This window comes from Macaca thibetana, chromosome 4, assembly GCF_024542745.1.
Source record: "Macaca thibetana thibetana isolate TM-01 chromosome 4, ASM2454274v1, whole genome shotgun sequence".
NCBI classification, from domain to species: domain Eukaryota; kingdom Metazoa; phylum Chordata; class Mammalia; order Primates; family Cercopithecidae; genus Macaca; species Macaca thibetana.
The window spans coordinates 116,800,730-116,824,317 of NC_065581.1; positions in this window are offsets into that span (position 1 = coordinate 116,800,730).

Genomic DNA, 23,588 nt, shown 5'->3' on the forward strand with positions numbered 1-23,588 from the left:
TGTGGAAGACAGTTTTAAAATTCATTGTAGATACATATATTTTTTCATGTACAAACCAGCACAGGTGGAAGGTGAAGGAGAATGGACACATGTGGTCCTTCCCTTGTTCTGACACAGTGATTCCTGAGCAAAAATATCTGGAAAACCATTGAGCCAGTTAGAAAGGCAGATAACCTGAGACCTGGGCAGAGTCCATTCCTCACTGCACTGCCTAATAGAAATTAAGCCGCTTCACCTCAGTGTCAGAGAAGAGCTTAGCTGGATTTTAAGGATCCATGAAAAATCAGAACTGTCCAACTAGGAGAGCATACAATCTGGGAAATGAATATGCCCCTTGGAGTCTCATGAGCGCCAGCAGAAAAGACCAGTTGTCTATTTTGGAAGGAAATTCAACAACGCATACATTTCAAGCTCTGAAAGGGACATTCATTCACTCATTCATTCTTTAATTCACCAGTACTTGTTGAGCATCTACTTTAGCCTAGGTACTGTATAGGCTATGAGGACATAGAGGTGAGTGAGACAGAGACATTTAGCAGGCTGGATCATGCAAAACCTTGAGATGGAACATTTGGATTTTAGCTAAGTGCAATGGAAGTCACTGGAGGTTTTAGACAAAGGAGTAATGTAATATGGTTTACATTTTAAATTATGGAGAGATGTATCTCCGGAGAATAGGCTGGAAGGAGGTGGAGCCGAGTAAGAACGTGGCATAAGTCAATCGGTTCAGCTGTACCAAGAGACACCCTAGTCACAGGTGCTGTCAAGATTCAAGTAAAGTTTAATGGGAAGAGATAATTTCCCCTTTTTCCTTAAAAACTCAGAACTTGACTTTCTCTTTCTCCTTCCTTTCCTCTTTTCTGCCTGTTTTCAAAATAAAAGTATCTTTACTTTAATGCAATAAAAACTGCAAAAATGTACCAGCGATGGCAGCAGTGGCCCATCTAGAGTGGCTGCTGCCATGATGCTGGCTGCACTGGGGGAGGTGCAGCTGGGGCTGGATGCTCCACAGAGCCAACAGGAGCCGGGAATAGGTGGAAGCCCCGTCCCCTTATCAGTTGGCAGGGCGGGAGCTTCACACTCCCTGGGTGCAGCTGTGGCTGCCCAGCTGCGTCTGCAGACCCGGGCATCCCTGTGCCCTTGGGAGCCAGGAATAGGCAGAAGTCCTGCCTTCCCAGGCACAGCTGCAGTTGCCAAGCCACAGCTGTGGACCCAGGCATCTCTGCCCTCTCAGGGGCCTGGGAAGGAACCCCTGCCCTTGCAGGCTCAGAAGCGTCTGCTCCCACTGTCTGGCCTCTCCCTGCTCCTAGCACCCACTCTGATCTTGCACAAGGTTGGGGCTGAGCCAGGCACTGTTGTGGTACAGCCAGGTGTGTGCACACCCAGAGCAGCGCTGACACACCAATCCCTTGCCACCTCAGCCTGCTCTGGACTTTAGGGGGTGATGAGCACAGGAAGGAGGCCAAGGGGGTGCTGAGGGCAACCCGTGCTGGCCTGCAGGCACCCTTTGACAGGAACAGCATAGGTGCCATGAATGGCAGCAGGAGGAAGACAGGCTCCTGGGAGTGGAAGGGGGCGGGTCCTTGATGAAGCTCTGCCTTCAAGCCCTGGAAAGTCTGAAAGCCTTAGGGGGTGGGATGCCAGTCCCATGGACCAGCATGGGAACTTATGGTGCTTTTTCCAGGCCTACTCATGGCCACCCATGGACCAATCAGCCTGCACTTCTTCCCCTCTGAGGCCAATAAAAGCCCTGAACTCAGCCAGACTCCAGGAGAGGAGGAGAGATGGATGACCAGCTGCAGAGAGGAGCTACCCACTCCAGGGTCTCCTCTCTGCTGAAAGCTGGATATTCATCAGGACACCTCACCTGCAGAAAGGACCCACCCACTGTGGGTCTCCTCTGAGCTGTTCTGTTGCTCAGTAAAGCTCCTCATCATCTTACTCTCCATTTATCCACATACTTCATTCTTCCTGGATGCAGGACAAGAACTTGGGACCTGCCGAACAGCGGGGCTAAAAGAGCTGTAACACAAACAGGACTGAAACATGCCCCTTGCTTGCCACAATGTGGGTGACAAGAAGGAGAGGGGAGAAGAGCTGTGGCCCTTTGGGGAACCCAGACCTAGGAGCTCCCTGAACCAGGTCTGTGACAACCTCTCTGGGGCTCTGTGGTTCCTGGCATCTCCAAGCTTCCGGGCACCACCACATTCCCCAGTGCCAGCTGTGGAAGCTGCTTACAGTACACCTGGTCCAGCCTCAGCCTCAGAGGGAGCCGGCACCCATGCTGGTGCCTGGAGCTGCCTGCCCTGCTGCAGTCACCAGTGTGCCTTGCTGTGCACAGTGTCTGGAGCCCATGTTCACTCTCAAACTCCTCACTGCTCTGCGCCTGGCTCACCCTTGGCGGGCACGAGATTTGGGCCTGTAGCACGAGCTGAGAGCAGCCTGCCAGGCCAGGAGGGTGGAACAAGCCCAGCAGGCCTGAGTAAAAACTTGGGCAAAGGCACTACCAGCCACAGAACTTTCCGGCGAGAAAAGAAACACCCCAAAGATCCTGTGACACCAGTGCAGGAAAAAGAATGTAAAACTCTACCCTTTCCTGTAACGTCATGCCAAGAAGATAACCATCATTTACAGTTTCATGTATATATACCCATATTTTCCCTGTGAACATATAAACAAAGAAATAAATGTATTATTAATAGTGATTTGGTAAACAATCATCAACATTAATAACTAAATTTGAAATGGCTAAGTAATGACCCACAATACAAAAAGAATTCAGAAATGGATGGATGAAGAGGAAGACATTCACAGATGGTCCCAGGACCACCTAAGTCATTCGTTTTTTTGGCATTCCTACTAAGTGTCCAAGAATAGAGTCCAGGAATCTGTATTATAACAAGCTGTCCAGATGATCCCAATGCACACTAAATCTGAAAATCACTGATTCAAAGTATGTAATTTTTGTCTTAACTAAACAGCGAATAACAATTACACATAGACAAAACCAAAACACCTTTAACTTATCTTTCAATCATAAGAAAATTAGATTATCTTTTCCTAACCATTTAGCCTCTAATATATGTTTAGAAACAGAAAAGCAATTGTCCCCCTCCCCTCCTCCAGGTAGAAGGACCTCAATAAGTCAACACTATGCTCCTCACTCACTCCTCCATGGAAGGAGGAGAAACTTAGCTGACTGACAACTGGGGAGAAGAAGCAGGAGTGCTTCTCCAGCCCCTTCTGGCACTCTCTTGGGATGCCTTCCCAAAGAGTGCATGATTTTCTTCCAATTTTTGCCAGGCCATAGGCTTAAGACATATAGCTCATGACTAAGTCAGAAAGTCTATTTGGAAGCCCAGTGTTGCCAGCCAGGTAGTTCACATCCTCCAGTTTAGTCTTCAGTAATAAAAAACAGACCAAAATACCTCACTCTGTCTGACTTCCGTATCTGTCAATTGGTTCCCAGTGAAGTGCAAGAGGGCCTATTTAGTATCTTCACTGAACCTCACTCAACACGATCTCAGTGGGCCAAGGTGACCCATTATTTTCATAACCATTTAACATAAACTTTATATTCTTTTATTGCTGTCTTATTTTACTGTTAAGTACAGTCAGTTAATTCCACAAATGCACAGAAGTAAAACTACAGACCTTTTTTGAGAAGAAGTTCTAAAAACACATCTCAATACATATTTCTTCATTTCTTCATAATGTATAGGAAGGGAGGGGTGAGGAAGGAACAAGAGGAGAGGAAAGAACAGAAGAGGAAGGAGATGAAAGGGGAAGCAAGGGAAGAGTAAGGGAGGAGAGAAGAGGGGAAAACTATAACTTACCCTTGTCTCACCCTTTTGTCATACATACTACTTTTGCTTGGAAAGATAAAGAAATAGTATTGAATGTAGGTGATAGTTCTGTTCAGCTTCTACCTCACACTCTGTGTACAAGTCACCAAATATATCACCCTTGGGCCCTAGTTTTCCCCAAACACTCTTGGATAGACACTATGATCTCTTCTACCATTTAACTTTTTCCTGCCCCTACAGCTTATGCATGAGATTTCATGATATGGGGTCATTCCCTTTGCAGAAGAATAGGTCCCCAGATGACCTTGGCTGACCCAGCTCTTCTGCTGCTCGTTTGCAATTCTCAGGCAGAATTTACCAAGAATGCAACATCCCAAGATAATGAGGAGATATCCAGAACAACCCAGGTTATGTCCTCATTCTTCTTAGAACAAGACGTAGATGTTCTACAGCACTCGACTCACAAACCAAGTGGAACCCAGGGTATATAAATTCAGGGTCCCAGAGCTGCAGTGTGAGTGTTGTCTCAGTGAACTCGTGCAGCTGTTAGAGAACCTTTGCATCCTTTGTTTTCTTCAAACATAGCACAACAATTTTTAAATGTCAAAGTTGTATATCAAGAAAGTTTGTGAGTTCTCTAAAAGACCAAAGATAGCAAATAGAGTTTGCAAAATGCAGTCAACAAACAGGTATTGCTTTAAAAAGAGATGGGATTATCAAACACAAACATTCTTTCCTTTAAGTAGCAACATGCTTGACATCACAAGCTCTGGACCATGAATCAGGAGGTCTGATCTTTTGTTTCATTTTTGCTGTCAATTTACTGCTTGACTTTAAGAAAAAAATGCTTTGCATTCCCGATGGTTTGAATAATCATTTATAAAAATGGATCGTAATCATTTATAGGAACCAATAAACTGCTCCAATCCTTTCTGTATGAGTAGGATTATTCTAGTTTGCTATAACAAAATATTGTAGACTGGACAACAGACTTTTTTTTTTTTTTTTTGGTTCTAGAGGCTGGGAAGTCTAAGCCAGAAGATTTGGTGTTTGGTGAGGGCCCGCTTCTTGGTTTGTAGACAGCCACCTTGCCTTTTCACTGTGTGCTCCCATAGCCTTTCCATGGCACATGCATCCGGAGAGAGAGCTCTCCCTCCCTTTCTGTTCTTAAAAGGGCACTAATTCCATCAAAAGAGTGCCACCTCCAAGACTCTATCTCAACTTAATTGCCTCCCAAAGGCCCCACCTTCAAATACAAGAACATTGCGGGTCAGGCCTTCAACATGAATTTAGGGAAGAGGGAGAAGCAAACATCCAGCCCATAACAAGAGTGGAGAAGAAAAAACATGGAGCTAGGTGACCTTAAGTGAATTACTGTAAATCTCTGGGGATTAATTTCTAACCTGTAAAATGAGGAAAACTGGATGACAATTTTAACATCCATGTCTGTTTTAAAAATCTAGGACACAAGGCCGGGCGCGGTGGCTCAAGCCTGTAATCCCAGCACTTTGGGAGGCTGAGGCGGGTGGATCACGAGGTCAGGAGATCGAGACTATCCTGGCTAACATGGTGAAACCCCGTCTCTACTAAAAATACAAAAAACTAGCCGGGCGTGGTGGCGGGCGCCTGTAGTCTCAGCTACTTGGGAGGCTGAGGCGGGAGAATGGCGTGAACCCGGGAGGCGGAGCTTGCAGTGAGCCGAGATCACGCCACTGCACTCCAGCCTGGGAGACACAGCGAGACTCCGTCTCAAAAAAAAAAAAAAAATCTAGGACACAAGTAATATTCCTGGAAAAATTTAACTTGTTGTTTTTCTATATACACTTGATGCTAGTATGTGTGAGTGGTGGCACGGAAGTGGGAAGTTAACTTTGTAAAGCTAAAACTCCAGAATGGCTTTCAAAATATAATTAAGTTGCTTGGCTGAAACTCTCCATTCAGAATCAAAGTACACTTAGAAAATATAAAATATAGAAGATAGTATTCTGCTTTAGCTAGATATAAAGGCCACAAAATATTATGCATTTTAATAACTATTATTTTAAAAAATGCTTACAGTTTCCAATCTCTAACTGATCAGATGAGAGACATTTTCTTCAAAAAATTTCTTTACGTCCCCTGTAGTGTCTCTTGGATTTCTGTATGAAAATGCTCATTGCTTTGTCCCAAGGTACTAAAGATACATCCTAGCTTAAAAGATAGTTGGTGCAGACCTCTGAGTGGGCCCCTGGTGTTTATGTAAATAGGGCTTTCGATTGGCAAGCAATTAGCCATTCATGACATTCGACACTGTTACTAATGTCATCAGAGTATCTAATTAAGTGTACTTACGCACATGACACTCCATGATGTAAGGAACACACAATACAAACATATTTCCTGGTTTCTGGATACCACAAACTTAATACTTTGGCTGATATTCATTACAGTCTGATTACGAATTCAGCAATGACCCCTTTGAAGAATGCAAACCACTATTTTCCAAGAAATTTAATTTGGCATTCCTAGCCTTTTCTTTACTCTCTGCAATATTTTCTACATCCTCAATTAAACGAATCAGCTCTGCTACAGCCACCGTTCATAGTGATTAACAAAAATAGGCCAGTGGGTTTGTTTTGAGCTTCTTTCTATTTCAGCCTTCTGTGCAGGAATCTTGGCTAATGAGAAGCAGCTGAGAATTAGAGCGGCCTGGCTTGATCAAGACTATGGTGAATACACCAGGTGATTATATGACATCCTATCTGTCCCACGATATGGCTAGAAATGGGACAAGGAGCACAGGGTCAGGTTTGGGGATCAGGCAGATCTGCATTCAAATCCCAGTCCCACAACCTACGAGCTGTGAAATCCCTGACAATGGGCTGAACTCTCTGAGGCCCACTTTCCTCATCTGTAATTAGAGATAATAATTCCTGCTTCAAAGAGCTGTCATGAAGATTTAATGAAAGAGACTGGTAGCATAAATAGTAAGTTCTCTGTTAACACCAATTCCTTCTCTCTACAACCCCCCCCCCTTCTGATACTTTCCATTGCCCCTCCCTCCTTTTCTTCCTTCCTTCCTTTCCTTCCTTCTTTCATTTTCCTTCCCATTTTCCTTCCCTCCTTCCTTCCTTCAATTTTCTTTCCCTCCTTCCTTCCTTCCCTGCTTCTCTCCCTCCTCCCCTCCTTCTTTCCTTTCTTCATCACACATATTCTTTTATATTTGACACTAGCTAGGTACTGTATATAAAACTGGCACAAGACACTGTTTCTTCCTTCAAAGTACTTACTATCCAGTGCAAGAGACAAGTAACAAGTATAGTAGTCCCCCTTATCCCCGGGGGATACATTTCAAGACCCTCAGTGGATGCCTGAAACCAGGGATAGTACTGAACCCGATATATGCTGTCTTTTCCTATAGAAAACATACCTATGATAAAGTTTAATTCATAATTTAGGCACAGCAAGGGGTTAACAATAAAACAGAACAATTAACAATTATAGCAATATGCCAGCATCATTACTCCTGCACTTTGGGGCCGTTATTAAACAAAATAAGGGTTCTTTGGGCACCAGCACTGTGATGCTCCCACAGTCAATCTGATAACCGTAACAGGGTGAGCAACCAAGTAACTCACAAGCAGGGAATGTCTACAGTGTGGCCATGCTGGATAAAGGCACAATTCACATCATGGGTGAGATGGGGCCGGACAGAGTTAGATTTCACTGCATTTCTTAAAATGGCATGCAACTGAACACTTATGAACTATTTATTTCCAAAATTTTCCATTTAATATTTTTGGACCACAGTTAACCATAGGCAACTAAAACCTCAAAGAGTGAGCCCAAGAATAAGGGCAGGGTAACTGTACTTTCAATACAATAACACGTAGGGGGCAGGTAGGAGGAGCACATGGAAATAACATTCAACTCAATCTCACAGCAGGGAAAGTCTAGATTGAGCTGATGGAGAGCAGTAGGTGGCTAGATCAAGAAATCTAGATGTCAGAGAGCTTGTTGTTCACAACAGGAACATCACATGCAAAGGCCCAGAGGTATGAGAAAGCCTGCAACTGCAGGTATTTCTGACTGACTGACAACGAGGCACCACAAAAGGTAGTTGCAGGAAATTAATTTGGAGGTAGACAGAGGCCTGATGGTAAAGTACTTTGTAGACCTCATTGAGGGATTGAAATTTTATCTGGAGGGTAATTAGGGGTGACTGCACAGTTTTAGGCAGAGAAGTGGCAAGACACAATTGTGCTTTAGAAGTATGGTGGAGGAGGTACAGCAGTTAAGATAGTGAGGCCACATATGAGGGCTTTGAAGTCCTCCAGAGAAAAGATGATGGGTACCAGAAGGGGAGTAGTTAGAATTTTTATTATCTCCTCTTCAAACTGAGAACAGCCCCAGGAACTTCTGAGAACTTTTGAGCTAATCAAATAAGCTTACCACTTTTTCCACTGTGCTGGGTGTTGACAGTTTATAAGCACAAGTAAGTACCTGCTATTATCACTTATATATTTCCTTTGTGACTCATGGTATTGAAGCTAGAGTTAGGTCCAGCTAATGACTGCTGTGGAGTCACCTCTCTGGGTGGTGACCCATGTCTTGTTTCTGTGCCAGGAGAGCACTCTTCACAGAATTATCTTCAAACCAAAACAAAACAAAACCCTGATTAGCCTTCTAAAGAATCAATTTGATTATGGTTTAATTTTATGTTTATGTGGAGAGGGAGAATAGTTCACAAAATAAAACGTCCCCACCTACATGAACTTCCCTAACTGCTGCTATGACTTCGGAAGACCTATTAGTGTTTAACAAAACACGTTGCATCAAAGTAGTTGAAGGGCGAAGTAGCTGAAGAATCCTAATATCTTAAGAGGTTTGCCAATCCTGTTATTTTTATAAGAAATCCAGGCACTTAAGAAGAAATTACTCAAAATTATAATTTTACCAAACTTCAAATTAGAAGGAATTATTCTTTGAAGGTACAAAATAAGAAAATAATACTTATTTATCTTGAAGAATAGCTTGCAAATAAAAGAACTTTCTTTAAGTTAAAAAGGGTAACTTGGCATGTAAAGCTGATATTTTTAAATGTTCCCTAGATCCATATAAATATAGTCACCGCTGATTATTCAGAGAGGAGTATGAGTGAATAGCAGGAGGCATTATTTTAACACTGGCAATTTTTAAAATTATTTGGGCTTGCACTATTTCTTTGCCAGAAAGCAATGATGTGTGAAACCAATCCAACAAATCCAGATACACTGGGCCACCACTACTTACATATTTTTACCAAGCATTCGACTTGCAGACACCATCTGAACCCTATGGTTCACAATCATAAATCCTTCTGTGAGGCTCATTTGTTACCATTTGGGCTCATTTATCATCCACAAAAGACAACCACAAAGGAAAACACAATTGGATACAGTTGGTCCATACATGCTCTCATGTTTGCAGGGGGCCTAATTTAAGCAAAAAGAAACTTCTCTGAATTTCCTTCCAAACCTAACTTCCATGTCTACCAGGCTTTAAGAATTCAAATATATTTCTAGAAATATTTCCACTTCTGTTTCCTTCTCTAGCTCTTATCATTTTATCAAGCTCCCATTTGCTGAGTGTCTTTACACATCATAAGCTCTTCACAGTGTCTGATCTATTTACAACTGGAGTGTAAGGTAGGTTGTATTCGTTTGCAAGGGCTGCCATAACACAGTACCACAGACTGGGTGGCTTAAACAACAGAGATTTCTCATAGTTAAATGAGAGGCTGAAGTACAGAATCAAGGTGTCAGCAGGGTTGGTTCCTTCTGAGGGTTGTGAGAGAAGAAACAGTTCCAGGCCTCACTCCTTGGCTCATGGATGGCCATCTTTTTCCTGTATCTTTATGATGTCTTCCCTCGTACAAGTTTTTGTCTAAATTTCCTCTTCTTCTAAGGACATGAGTCATATTGTATTAGGGCCCACCTGGCTGACCTGATTTTAATGTAGGTACCCTCCATAAAGACCGTATCTGCAAATACAGTCACATTCTGAGGTTCTGGGGTTAGGATTTCAATGTATGAATTTGGGAAGGGAGATCTGGCACAATTCAGCCCGTAACACAGGTATAATAGCCTCACTTTACAGGTGAGGAAATTTGGGCTTGGAAAGTTGGAGGCCACAAAGATGGTAAGTTGTGAAGTGAATATTCTGGATCTGTTTGATTGCAAAGAGCTCCTACTCCCCACCCTAAATTGCTCCCTAGCTTTAACCCCATATCATATCTCAACCCCCTCACCCGCAGCCTCACCAGTGGTATTACTGATGAAGCAATCCAGAAAAATATTTTTCCACCAGAGGCAAGGAGAAAGGTAAACAAAAGCATACTGAATGCTTTTATTCAGTATCTGTTTAGTATGGGATGGTAATAAGCATCTTAGTCACAGAGTATAAGAAAACTTGACCCTACAATCTAGGAGCTTTTAATTAACGACAGACCACACCAATGCAAACAAGTTCAAAGGACAGATGCTAAACTCTGAATGAATGTCTCTATTCTCTAAATAATGACAATTTTACATTAAAACCAAGCAAAGAGATAAGCAGAACTGGGAGGAAGTTGAGGGTGTTTCCTATTTAGATCAGGCTGGTCTGAAGGAAATCTTCATCTCTCTTCCTGTGGGAGGGGTTTCAGGAGCCTCAGAAATCTACTCAGTTTTTCATTACTTTTTCATTAATTCATTACTTTAACACTATTACAGCTTTCCAACATTTTGTTCACCTTTGCTGTCTGCAACGTGTTACTATTACAAATTCTGTAAGCGTGCTTCTAAACAAAATGATGCATTCACAAAAATGTTTAATTACTTAAGTCATAAAAAATCAGTCTAGCATCAACTCTTCTGAAAGTTTGGCTCTATATTAAAACATAAAACTTAGCTGAGGAGACATCTTGCTAAGCTTCTCAGTCACTGAAGAGCAAGTCAAGAAGTCCACAATACTCTTACCAATATATAAACACGGGAAAATGTTCCTTCTAAGCATGATAAGGATGTGAACAACAGCACCCCTCTAATGACTAAAACCTCTGTTCCTCAAAAATACATCATTAGCCAACAACTTCCCTGTAGAAGTTGCCTTTAACTGGCATTTGTACATAACCAAGTGTTAGTCTGTATTTATACCATAAGTTAATTTGGACAAAATTAAAAGCTAATTGATCACAATCTCAACCTCAGTCATGAGTAGTGTGGGCCTAAAATATCAGTCTCCCCATGGATTTATGCAGACAATTTATGGGGAACCAGAGGAAGGCCATTTTTCAGCATTGTCCCAAAGAGTGAATTAATTAGAGAAACATTAACTTTAGCTTCTATTTTAGGGACAATGAATTTAAATACAGTCACACCTTGGTATAGACAGGAGATGGGTTGCAAGACTCCCTGCATATAGCAAGATCCACGCATACTCAAGTCCTGCAGTTAGCCCTGCAGAGCCGAGTACCAGAAAAGTCAGGCTTCACATCCCCAAGAATACTGTATTTTCAATCTGTGTTTAGAGTAAGTGGGCTCTCACAGTTCAAACCTGTGTTGTACAAAAGTCAACTGTACTGTTTTTCCCCTTTACTTCATAAAGAGTTGTCATGGTTGGGCATGGTGGCTCATGCCTGTAATCCCAACACTTTGGCAGGCTGAGGTGGGCAGATCATCTGAGGTCAGGAGTTCGAGAGCCGTCTGGTTAACATGGTGAAACCCCATCTTTACTAAAAAACTACAAAAATTAACCAGGCATGGTTGGTGGCAGGCACCTGTAATCCCAACTACTCGAGAGGCTGAGGCAGGAGAATTGCTTGAACCTGGGAGGCAGAGGTTGCAGTGAGCCAAGATCGTGCCACTGCACTCCAGCCTGGGTGACAGAGACTCCATCTCAAAGACAAACAAAACAAAAACAAGAAAAACAGATTTGTCACAAGGCAAGCATTATTGGTCCAAGACAAAATCATAACCAAATAGTTAAAATTTCTGCCATCAGAGAAATGCAAATCAAAACCACAATGAGATGGTGAGATGTCATTGAGATGGTATCTACCATCTCACACCAGTTAGAATGGCGATCATTAAAAAGTCAGGAAATAACAGGTGCTGGAGAGGATGTGGAGAAATAGGAACACTTTTACACTGTTGGTGGGATTGTAAACTAGTTCAACCATTGTGGAAGACAGTATGGCAATTCCTCAAGGATCTAGAACTAAAAATACTATTTGACCTAGCCATCCCATTACTGGGTATATACCCAAAGGATATAAATCACTCTGCTATAAAGACACATGCACACGTATGTTTACTGCGGCACTATTCACAATAGCAAAGACTTGGAATCAACCCAAATGTCCATCAGTGACAGACTGGATTAAGAAAATGTGTCACACATACACCATGGAATACTACACAGTCATAAAAAAGGATGAGTTCATGTCCTTTGTAGGGACATGGATACAGCTAGAAACCATCATTCTCAGCAAACTATCTCCAGAACAGAAAACCAAACACTGCATGTTCTTACTCATAGGTGGGAATTGAATAATGAGAACACTTGGACACAGGAAGGGGAACATCACACACCAGCGCCTATTGTGGGGAGGAGAGAGAGGGATAGCATTAGGAGATATACCTAATGTAAATGACGAGTTAATGGGTGTAGCACACCAACATGGCACATGTATACATATGTAACAAACCTGCATGTTGTGCACATGTACCCTAGAACTTAAAGTACAATAAAAATAAATAAATAAATAAATAAATAAATAAATAAATAATAAAATTTCTTATAATGCAAAACTTGTCAAGGAAACACACATACACACACAACACACAACACAGACATTTTAATCCACTTAAATCTAGGAAATGGCTTCAAGCTCAGGTATGTAAATGAATATAACAGCTAATTATGGATTGTTAAAAAATAAAACATATAAACAAACATACAAAAATTCTGGTTTCTCTGGATGGGATTATATCCAGTGGAAAACTTCAACCCACTAAAAGGCCTAACAATAGATCCTTATTGTTGGAAACCACAATGTTGCCCTCAAACAGTAATATATTTTCACCACTTCTCCTAATCCCACTGAAGAGCCCAGTGACACAATTCCAATGCATATGTAAATAATTACTAAGCAGCAGATAATTATGCCCAAATCAATAGCTGGGCAGCTGGGTTACTCTATGTCAAAACCGAGACAATTCAATGAAAGCTCCCCTAAGGAATATTCTCAGTTGTTATGGTGAATTTTGCTGTTACTTTTGCATTTTGATTGATTAATACACAATGCACCTTGGCATGTTTTCTATTTGGAATGCAAAATGCTGGTAACACATGAGAGGATACAGTAGAATTCTCCTACTATTTCCTAATGGAATTTTGCTTTAATCTTTCAGAAACACAGCAGAAATTTGAAGTTTCTTTTGTATCTTAAAAAAACACTCAATAATCTAAAAATAATATGATAGCATAAAATGAATATTTAAATGGATAGATGCATCAATAAATTACTCTAGGAAAATTATTATTTTTATAATTTCAGGAAATTATTCTTTTTATAATATCAAAGCAAGGAGTTGATGGTAATTCTTAGAGACTTATAAATCTGACACTATAAAGTATACAGTTAACTTTTAGATATCCACATTAGTTCTATGCACTCGTGGAAAACACATATCCTCTACTCAGACAATACATATAATATTAACTTTCCGAGGGAATAGTTTTTATACAGGAGAAGAAAAGTGAGAAGGACATTCAGAATATTAAAACATATTTCATTAGACAGTAGCAAAATGTATTCCTTCTCCAGTTTTCTTACTGTCTTACAAGGCTCTCTTCTACCTTACTGGTCTAGTGGGGAGAATTCTAACATCTTTTATACACAAGTGTTTCAATCTTCTTCTCCTAAATCACTGCTCACAATTCCCAGCTCACTTTCTCAGTGCCAACAGCCATAGTTACTGGTGACAAAATGTGGCGTTTCATACCAGATGTCTCATGGGGATGACAAGTTCGAGTTTAAGGGATGTGCTATCTCAACCAGACTGGTAACATGATTCGGGGAGATGGCCTGAGCTCTCTCAGCTAATCCCCAAGGAGGAACAGAACAGCTTCAACCAAGTGCTTTTGGCACCACTGCACATTTCATCTTTTATTTTTTAAAAAACACAGTCTCCCTTTCCTCTTTGTTGGCCACCCTTTGAAAGAATGGACCTCATGTCTTTCCATCCTTATTTTTGTCAACCTTAAAGGGATCTGGTTATCTTTCTTCCAAGGCCATCATCACACAGGAAAACAATATATTCTTCTTCCAATCTTTCCCACTCCACACTCCCACTACCTGTCACAGCCCCCCTTTTTTTTTTCTGATTTGCATCAGAAATATACTTTGTAATTGACTACAAATTAACTATAGAATTTAAATTTCTCTTCCGGGATTACTAGAGTAGTTCAATCTATTTTGTATCAGTTTCTATTTGACGTGAGTATTTAAATGTAATTTTTTCATTAGAGAGATGATGAGTGAAGAACATAATTTAATGAAATTGTGGCTAATACAATGAGAAGGGTTTGGACAATAATTACAAGTAGGGATTTTTTCTTTTTCTAGAAAATTAAATGTTCAGGGTGCCTGTATGCCTCTTTTTGTAGGCAAGGTCTTCTCCTATCTTATGATTCCTCCTGTAAAATATTAAAACTAAGGTGTTTCAACTAAAGAGTTGAAAATAATGACTGGGTGTGGTGGCTCACGCCTGTATTCCCAGCACCTTGGGAGGCTGAGGCAGGCGGATCATGAGGTCAGGAGATCGAGACCATCCTGGCTAACATGGTGAAACCCCATCTCTACTAAAAATACAAAAAATTAGCTGGGCATAGTGGCACACGCCTGTAGTCCCAGCTACTCAGGAGGTTGAGGCAGGAGAATGGCGTCAAACCAGGAGGCAGAGCTTGCAGTGAGCCAAGATCGTGCCACTGCACTCCAGCCTGGGCGTCAGAGCAAGAACCCGTCTCTAAATAAATAAATAAATAATGTAGAATTTCCATGTATAAATAAGTATGTTTCTAGATATTAGATTTTCAAAGGAAATTTTTTTACATCTTTTTACATCAGCACTGCCCATGGATGCTTCCTACTTCAACCTCATCATGATAAAGACAGGTGTGCTCACATGGAATATACTTACTCTTCTACAATATCTCTAAATTGTACCACTTAAAACATTGTCTTGGATATTTCGGGCCATCTCTAGCTTAGAGGAAAGAGACTGTGATTTGGACTTTGTAGCTCAAATATCTTGCCCACCCACTTCTCCCAAATAAAACAAATACAGCAAGGTCAGAATAACCTGGCAATATGTAAACCAGGGTCTTCCCATTCTCTGAGGTTTTGCATGATAAAAGTGCTTGTGTGTGGAAATGCGTTTCATCATCAACAAACCTGTTTAATGGTAGGATACTGTTTGGGCTCTGCAAACAATAGGGAACAAATGAAATGCAGACCATCAAAATCAAGTCTAAGATTAACTATTCAAAGTACAAGTGAGCAGACAGGCATGGTGGCTCACACCTGTAATCCCAGCATTCTGGGACGCTGAGGTAGGCAGATCACCTGAGATCAGGAGTTTGAGACCAGCATGGCCAACCAATATGGTGAAACCCCATCTCTACGAAAAATACAAAAATTAGTCGGGTGTGGTGGCAGGCGCCTGTAATCGTAGCTACTCAGGAAGCTGAGGTGGGAGAATCACTTGAACCTGAGAGGCAGAGGTTGCAGTGAGCCAAGATTGTGCCACTGCACTCCAGCCTGGGTGACAGAGCAAGACTCCTCAAAAAACAAAACAAAACAAAAATGAAGTGTAAGTGAGTGAACAGACAAGGTATTGTAACACATGGAGAGCAGAAATGCAAAACTCAAAGGACAAAATTTATCTTAAGGTCCTTCCTGAATTCCCCACCTTCAATTTCTGGACACTTGGCCCAAGAGAACAGGCTTCTTAAGGCCTAGTTATCAAATACAATTCAAGGTAGAAAAAATTTGTATGTAAGCTTTCTGGGAAACAGGCAGGCAGACAGACAGATAGACACACACACACACACACACATATACAAATAGACTAAACACTATTTCTAATCCTTAAAATATCAGAGGCCAGTAGCTCCATTTGTCCATTATTAACAAGGCCACTTAATGGAACAGTATTAAGAGCACTCAGTAAAATTCACAGCAAGACAGCTTGCACCCAACTGAACTCGTGATATTAAACATCTGACCACAAAATGGTGAATTTTTCCCTGTCACTTGTACATGAACTCCTAAATTCTCTAGCTTCCCAAATTATTTTTATTAAGCAATAATCTTCACACGCCATAATTTTCATTAGCATATCCCTAGCTCTGTAGAAAATCTTTTATCACCAAATATACCTAGTATTTCTCCTCTGTAAATCAGTTCAAATATATGTCACCCCTTATCTATTATTCTGATGTGGCTCAAATGCTCAACCTCCCAAATGTTGTATTGCCTCTCATCTAGAGTTTCAAAATTTTGCATATTGAATTTTACCTGTGGGGTCTGAAATAGTTAGGCCATGTCCCCACCCAAATCTTGAATTGTAGCTCCCATAATTCCCACATGTCCTAGGAGGAACCCAGTGGGAGGTAACTGAATCATGGGGGCGGGTCTTTCCCATGCTGTTCTTATGATAGTGAATAAGTCTCACAAGATCTAATGATTTTTCCCCGCACGTGCTTTCTCTCTCGCCTGCTGCCATGTAAGATGTCCCTTTGCTCTTCTTTTGTCTTCTGCCATAATTGTGAGGCTTCCTCAGCCATGTGGAAATGTAAGTCCATTAAACCTCTTTCCTTTATAAATTACGCAGTTTCAGGTACGTCTTTTTTAGAAGCATGAGAACAGACTAATACAAGGTCCCTTCCCATTTCCAATTTTTTATTCAGGTTCCTCAAGTTGAGTCATAATTTAAAAACATATAAACGTATCTAAGGATTTCTGCCATTTAGTCCTAGATGAATTTTCTCCCCAGTTATCTTTTAAGTAAGTTTCTACGTTCTCTCTCTCAAGCTCTATTTACCCAAAGCCAATATGGATGATCAACTTGTGTTTGGCAAGCATATTAAGGGACACCTTAATTTGATTAACTAAAAATATACAATTGTGGCAAGTGTTCATAATCAAAATAAAATGAACCCTCCAATTTAATACATATCATTCAGTTTTTATTTTTATTTTTATTTTTATTTTTTTTTTGAGACAGACTAGCTCTGCTACCCAGACTGGAGGGCAATGGCACAACCTTGGCTCACTACAACCTCCACCTCCCAGGTTCAAGTGATTCTCATGCCTCAGCCTCCTGAGTAGCAGGGATTACAAGCAAGTGTCACCCCGCCTGGCTAATTTTTGTATTTTTAGTACAGATGGGATTTCGCCATGTTGGCCAGGCTGGTCTCCAACTCCTGGCCACAGGTGGTCTACCTGCCTGGGTCTCCCAAAGTGCTGGGATTATAGGTATGACCATCATGCCCAGTCCAGTTTTAAAAATATTTATATCTTGTTTAAATTTGTGTTTTATCTAATGTGTATCTGCATGCTTATATATAATTTTTTGTATTTATCATATATTATGCTTATATCAGTACTTACAAAAATGTACAGTGCTTGCAAATATCTAATTACTTTTCTTTAATCTTACCCTTTAGTGAGGATGTTGAGATCAGTGTCCAGAACCCCTCAAATAATGGCTGTTTATTATAATAATGATTGTCATTACAATCTAAATCCTAACTTCCCAAGCAGAGGCCCCGGAAGCCAGTTTCAGTGTAGTTTACAGGAAGGAACTAGCTCATTTGTTTAGCTGAACATGTAAGATTCAAGGATCCTTTTCTACCAGCTAGAAGCAATTATAACCAGGCACATTCACAAGACTGTTGCTTCTCCCCTGATTTATCTTCCTCTTCAATCAGATAATTTTTATTTATTATCTTAGGGCTGTGTTCTGCTGGCACTTGCTCTGGTCTCTTCTCCTAGTGAATTTTCTAGCCAAGAACGTAATTTAATCTGTGACTTCGGTTTCCCACCAGCCGATCACATTTGCCATTATCCTTCCTAATACTGTTTTTAAAATATGCCAGTTGTTGTTTACTCTGTAAAATACGGCTAAGGCCAAGTCCTTTTGATAAAAGAATGTGGTACATACTTCTAATGTAGACTTGCTGTTACTTCCAGAGACCACCACATGTAGCAGAACGATCATTCCGGGCCAGACACTTGCTGCTATAGAAATAAAACATGTGCACAGGGCCTGAGACGCGGAGGGAAATGCAGACCTGTTATACCAGCTCACATGGGGCGACCTACCAACACAGTATTTTGGAATGTTACAGGGTTAGGTGAAATAGAACTGAATATCTTGGGGGAAAACCCCTGAATTCAGATTTCCAAACTCCTGTGGGACTTATATAAGATAAATAGGGGTGAAATCTAAACCATGCACCTGCTTTTAATTAAAACAGCTCTATGACCAAGATTTATCTCAGGACCTAATAACACAAAGCCTCAGTTTTCTGATCTCTAAAGAGGGGGATTAGATTAGAACAGTGATTCCCAATTAGGATCACGCAAGGCAGGATGGAGCAGAGGTATGGCTTATAAATTAGATCTATCATTCTAATAAAATCTTACACTGTATTTAAAAAAAAATCTCACTAGTTTAATAATACAAACTAAAGAAAGGTTGAAGAAAATAAAGGCAAGGGTTCTTTTTTTAATCAAAAGGAAGCATGGGTTTAAAACATAAAAAACTGGACTAAATTCTCTTTCAGATCTGAGGCCTTTGATTTCCCCCCAGAGAATAGACTACCACACTATCAGCATTTGGCACTGAACTTGGAAGGGCTGGTTATTTCCTGTAATTAGTACTGCATATCAGCAGTAATAATGAATTTCAATCTTGCTTTGATTAAATATAAAACATTTAATTCAAATATTAGTCAAACACAGATAATACAAACATTCATTCACATCCTTGTATGACTCGCTTCTCCTAACCTCAAACAGCAGCTTCATAGTACCCTGAGTCTTGCTAATCTTGAGTCATGTAAATTACATCCTGAACTGTTTTGAAGAACTTACAACGTGCTGGTTAATAACTAGCTAACAATATGCATCCTGTTTATTTTAAAATCACCCTAGATAGAGGAATGGGCTTCAGATTCATTCATGTGGACTATCTCCCCTGTGAATAAAACGTTTCACACTCCAACATTTAATGTTTAAAGATCAGGACTCTTAGTTAAATGAATTAATCTGGTGTGAAAACTATTTGCATTTTTAACATCATCAGAATTTCTTTCACCCCCAGCTGTTTAGTTCACTGCTTGTATGATTATAATTAGTAGGAGGGGGAAAAACTCATTTTATTCAATGTTAAATTATATTCAAGAATTCTTAAAAGAAACAACTTGTAAAACCTCTCTAATACTACAGTACAAGTAGGTGGGGCAAGGGAAACCTCAGGGTTCTTTTTAGATAAAAGTCATCATTTCTGCAAGAAGGCAGTGTCTTCTTAAAGCAATAATTCGTTTTCCCATATGTATCCATTATTCAGTTCATTCATGTGCAAATGCAGGGAACATTTACTGAGCCTCTGCTTTGAGCCAGGCATCAGTCTAGGTGCTGAAGGATACCAAGTCAAGGAGCCTATGGTCCAAGAACTGGGGTGTTGGTGGGGGAGGGTCCTCCAAACAAGATTCCACTGGGAGTTGTTAGAAATCAGGCACATGGTTTCCAGCACCCAGTGGGTGTCGAGAACCAGGAAATCCTTGCCATGGATCGGCCTGAGCCTCCAACCTCCTCTAATACCACTATCCCTACCCCACCACTCCCAACTCAAGCTCACCACATACGGCCAGCCACACCAGCCTCTTTTCTGTTGCCCAAACATGCCAAATTGACTTCTGCCATGGAGCCTTTTCATTTGAGACTCCTCCACTGAAAGTCCCTGCTTGGCTCCTCCCCATTCTTCCACTGTCAGGCTCCAAGTTCCTCCAACTCTGCCCAGGAATTCCATAGAGCCATCTGTTTAATCTCCATGATATCACAATTCTCAAGTCTTATTTATTTGTTTACCTGTCGACTGCTTGCCTGTTTCCATTAGAATATAAACTGGGCAAGTACAAGGGGCCTTATCTGCCTCGGCCACTACTACCAGAACTTCCAGCCTGTCTGCTGGGGACATGGTAGATCCTTTGTGTAAATGTATTTTTGAAGTGAATTGATGGATGAATGAATGAATGAAATGACTACTCTACAGCAATTCATGCTATGACAGAAGTGTGCTCAGAGTACTAGAGGGATACTGAGGAAACTTGCCTTTTGAGTCTGAATATTATTTTTTTCCACAGGACATCACATCTGGGCTAAGTTGAAAAACAAGGAGGAGTTAGCTGGACAATAAAAGGGAAAGGAGGAAAAGTGTTTTCCAAGTGTAGAAAATTCCATTATTATGGGCTGAATGTTTATGGCTTGGTGAAATTCATATACTGGAATCCCCAAGGTGATGGCATTAGGAGGTGGGGCCTCTGGGAGATAATTAGGTCCTGAGGTGGAACCTTCATAATGAAACCCATCCGATAGTCCACAGATATGGGGTCCCCAACCCCAGGGCTACAGACAGGTACTGGTCTGTGGCCTGTTAGGAACCAGGCCACACAGCAGAAGGTGAGCAGCTGGCAAGCAAGCATTACAGCCTGAGCTCTGCCTCCTGTTGGATCAGTGGCAGCATTAGGTTCTCATAGGAGCACAAACCCTACTGTGAACTGTGTGTGCAGGGGATCTAGGTTGTGAGCTCCTTATGAGAATTTAATGCCTGATGATCTGCGATGGAACAGTTTCATCCTGAAACCATCTTCCACCCCAGGACTCTGGAAAAATTGTCTTCCATGAAACGGGTCCCTGGTGCCAAAAAGCTTGGGGACAGCTGCCCTCGTTATTTTTAGCTAAATATAGAAATTGACCCTTCTGGTCTGATGAACCTTACATTTGTTTTATCTGAGTTCCATCTTCAGGAACTGATCTTCAGGTCTCTCAAGAAAAATACAGAAGAACTGAAACTCACCATATCCCCACATCCAGACAATGAGATGCTGGATCCCTCATGCATCATGATTGTTTCCTTGCTCCTCCCTAGTTCCTGCCTTCTTACACATTGTTACATTTCTTCCTTGCAATATAAACCCCTAGTTTTAGTTTAGTTTTTTTATAGATTTTATTGCTAAGCTGCAACATACATGATTTAATACAACAAAAATAATTAATCAAGTGATAAGTAATAAACTGAACAATAAACACTTAAACATTTTCCTTTGGAAACATGCTAAGATGAATCTGAGGTTTCATTACCATCTTGCTGTAATTTTGTTATGTGTTACTAGCCTATGTACCCCATGTTTTCTATAATCATGCAGATGTGAGCGGAAGTTTGAATGATTAAATAAACGAAAGTCCATTTACTGCAGGGAATCATTTCACAAGGCAACCAAACTGGGTTTAAAGAACAAAACTATTCAAGAAATTCTCCACGTATTTAGGTTCATTTTAGAACCCATGAATCTAGATGGACTGAGCTCCCACCTCCTTGGCTGCAGCACCCGATTAAACCCTTCTTCTTTGGCAATACGGGTTGTTGTCTCAGTCATTGGCTATCTCTGCGGGGAGCAGCAGGACCCAGATGGAAACCCTGATGTTTCGGTAACAATACATGGGATTAGTGCCCTCCCAAAAGGGACCTCAGAAAGTGCTCTGCTCTTTCCACCACTGGAAAGACACATCTGCACACAAGGAAGTGGGCCTCACCAGATAAGGGATCTGTCCACACCTTGATCTTGAACTCTCCAGCCTCCAGAACTGTGAGAAATAAATGTCTGTAGCTCACAGGCTATTTGCTTTGAGATAAGAGACTTATGCTAAATATTTTTTTTCTCTTAATATCTGCCCCAGTAGCCTTGCTACAGCCTAAAATATCCATAAACAGTGGCAGGGCAGGTTAATGGAATGCACCCTATATGGAAATTCCATGTTGACTGTTTTATGTATATTAACTCATAAAATCCAGTCCACATTTTAATCCCATGAAGTGGGCACCGAGATGCAAAAGAGTTAAATAAACTGCCCAAAGTCACTCAGCTAACAGAAACGAGCCAGATATCCAACACAGCTTAGGAAAAATCTAACATAGCTTAGGAAAACTCCAACACTAGATATCTCCTCCTTTTGTATTAGGGCTTTGAAGGTTCCTAATCAAATGCCAGGAATCCACAGGAAGGGAAGAAGGCCAGAACTCCCAGTGTACATGCTGGGCTCGGGCAGAGTGCACGGGTAACAGGGGTGCCAGACCCATTGGTCCCATCAGGCTTGTGGTGGGCAGGGAGGCCTGGGTAGCAGAAGCCCAAGATGACTGCCTGAGGCCTTAGTGACCTATGTGTTACCCCAGGATGCCAGAACAAATACTGTCATTTTCTACATCTGCTGTCTTGTGGAGAATGGTGACACAGGCTGGTTAAGCCATCATCAGACATTAAGAATTTAGTATACATTAACTTGTCTAATTAGGTAATCCCCCACCCAACCCCACTAAGCAGTTCAGGAGAGAATGGGTAAAAGGATAAGGAGAAGGCAAGTTCAGAGGGTGGAAGGGGCAGATTGAAGTGCGGTACCAGGGATCATGGAGTGGGGGGAGGGGATTGAGATAAACAGCACAGAAGAAGTAGGGTTGCTCAGTGAACACCCTACACTGACTTAAGCCCAACCTGCTCTGCCACTACACACATCAACCATCCACTGCACACATCAACCGTCCACTGCACACATCAACCGTCCACTACCCACATCAACCGTCCACTACCCACATCAACCGTCCACTACACACATGAACCGTCCACTACCCACATCAACTGTCCACTACACACATCAACCGTCCACTACACACATCAACTGTCCACTACACACATCAACCGTCCACTACACACATCAACCGTCCACTACACACATCAACCGTCCACTATACACATCAACCGTCCACTACCCACATCAACTGTCCACTACCCACATCAACTGTCCACTACCCACATCAACCATCCACTATACACATCAACCGTCCACTACACACATCAACCGTCCACTATACACATCAACCGTCCACTATACACATCAACCGTCCACTACCCACATCAACTGTCCACTACCCACATCAACCGTCCACTATACACATCAACCGTCCACTACACACATCAACCGTCCACTATACACATCAACCGTCCACTATACACATCAACCGTCCACTACCCATATCAACTGTCCACTACCCACATCAACTATCCACTACCCACATCAACCGCCCACTATACACATCAACCGTCCACTACACACATCAACCGTCCACTATACACATCAACTGTCCACTACACACATGAATCAGCTAGTCATCCTTATCTGAAACCCAGGGTTGTGCAAGACATGGTTTCTCTTAACTAGAAGGTGTTAATTTGATAATTCCCAGATCTGAAAGATAAAGAAGAGGTAAATTAAGGGGAAGAAGTTTTCTCTGTTCTGCTAATACTTTTGGATTGCTTATACATGCAGAGGAGAATTATAAGAAGCATATATATATAAAGTATATATATGGTACAAAGTCTTAGTAATGTCTCTGCTGTGCCCTTTACTCATTTCTCACCTGGCCCTTACTTCTGCCT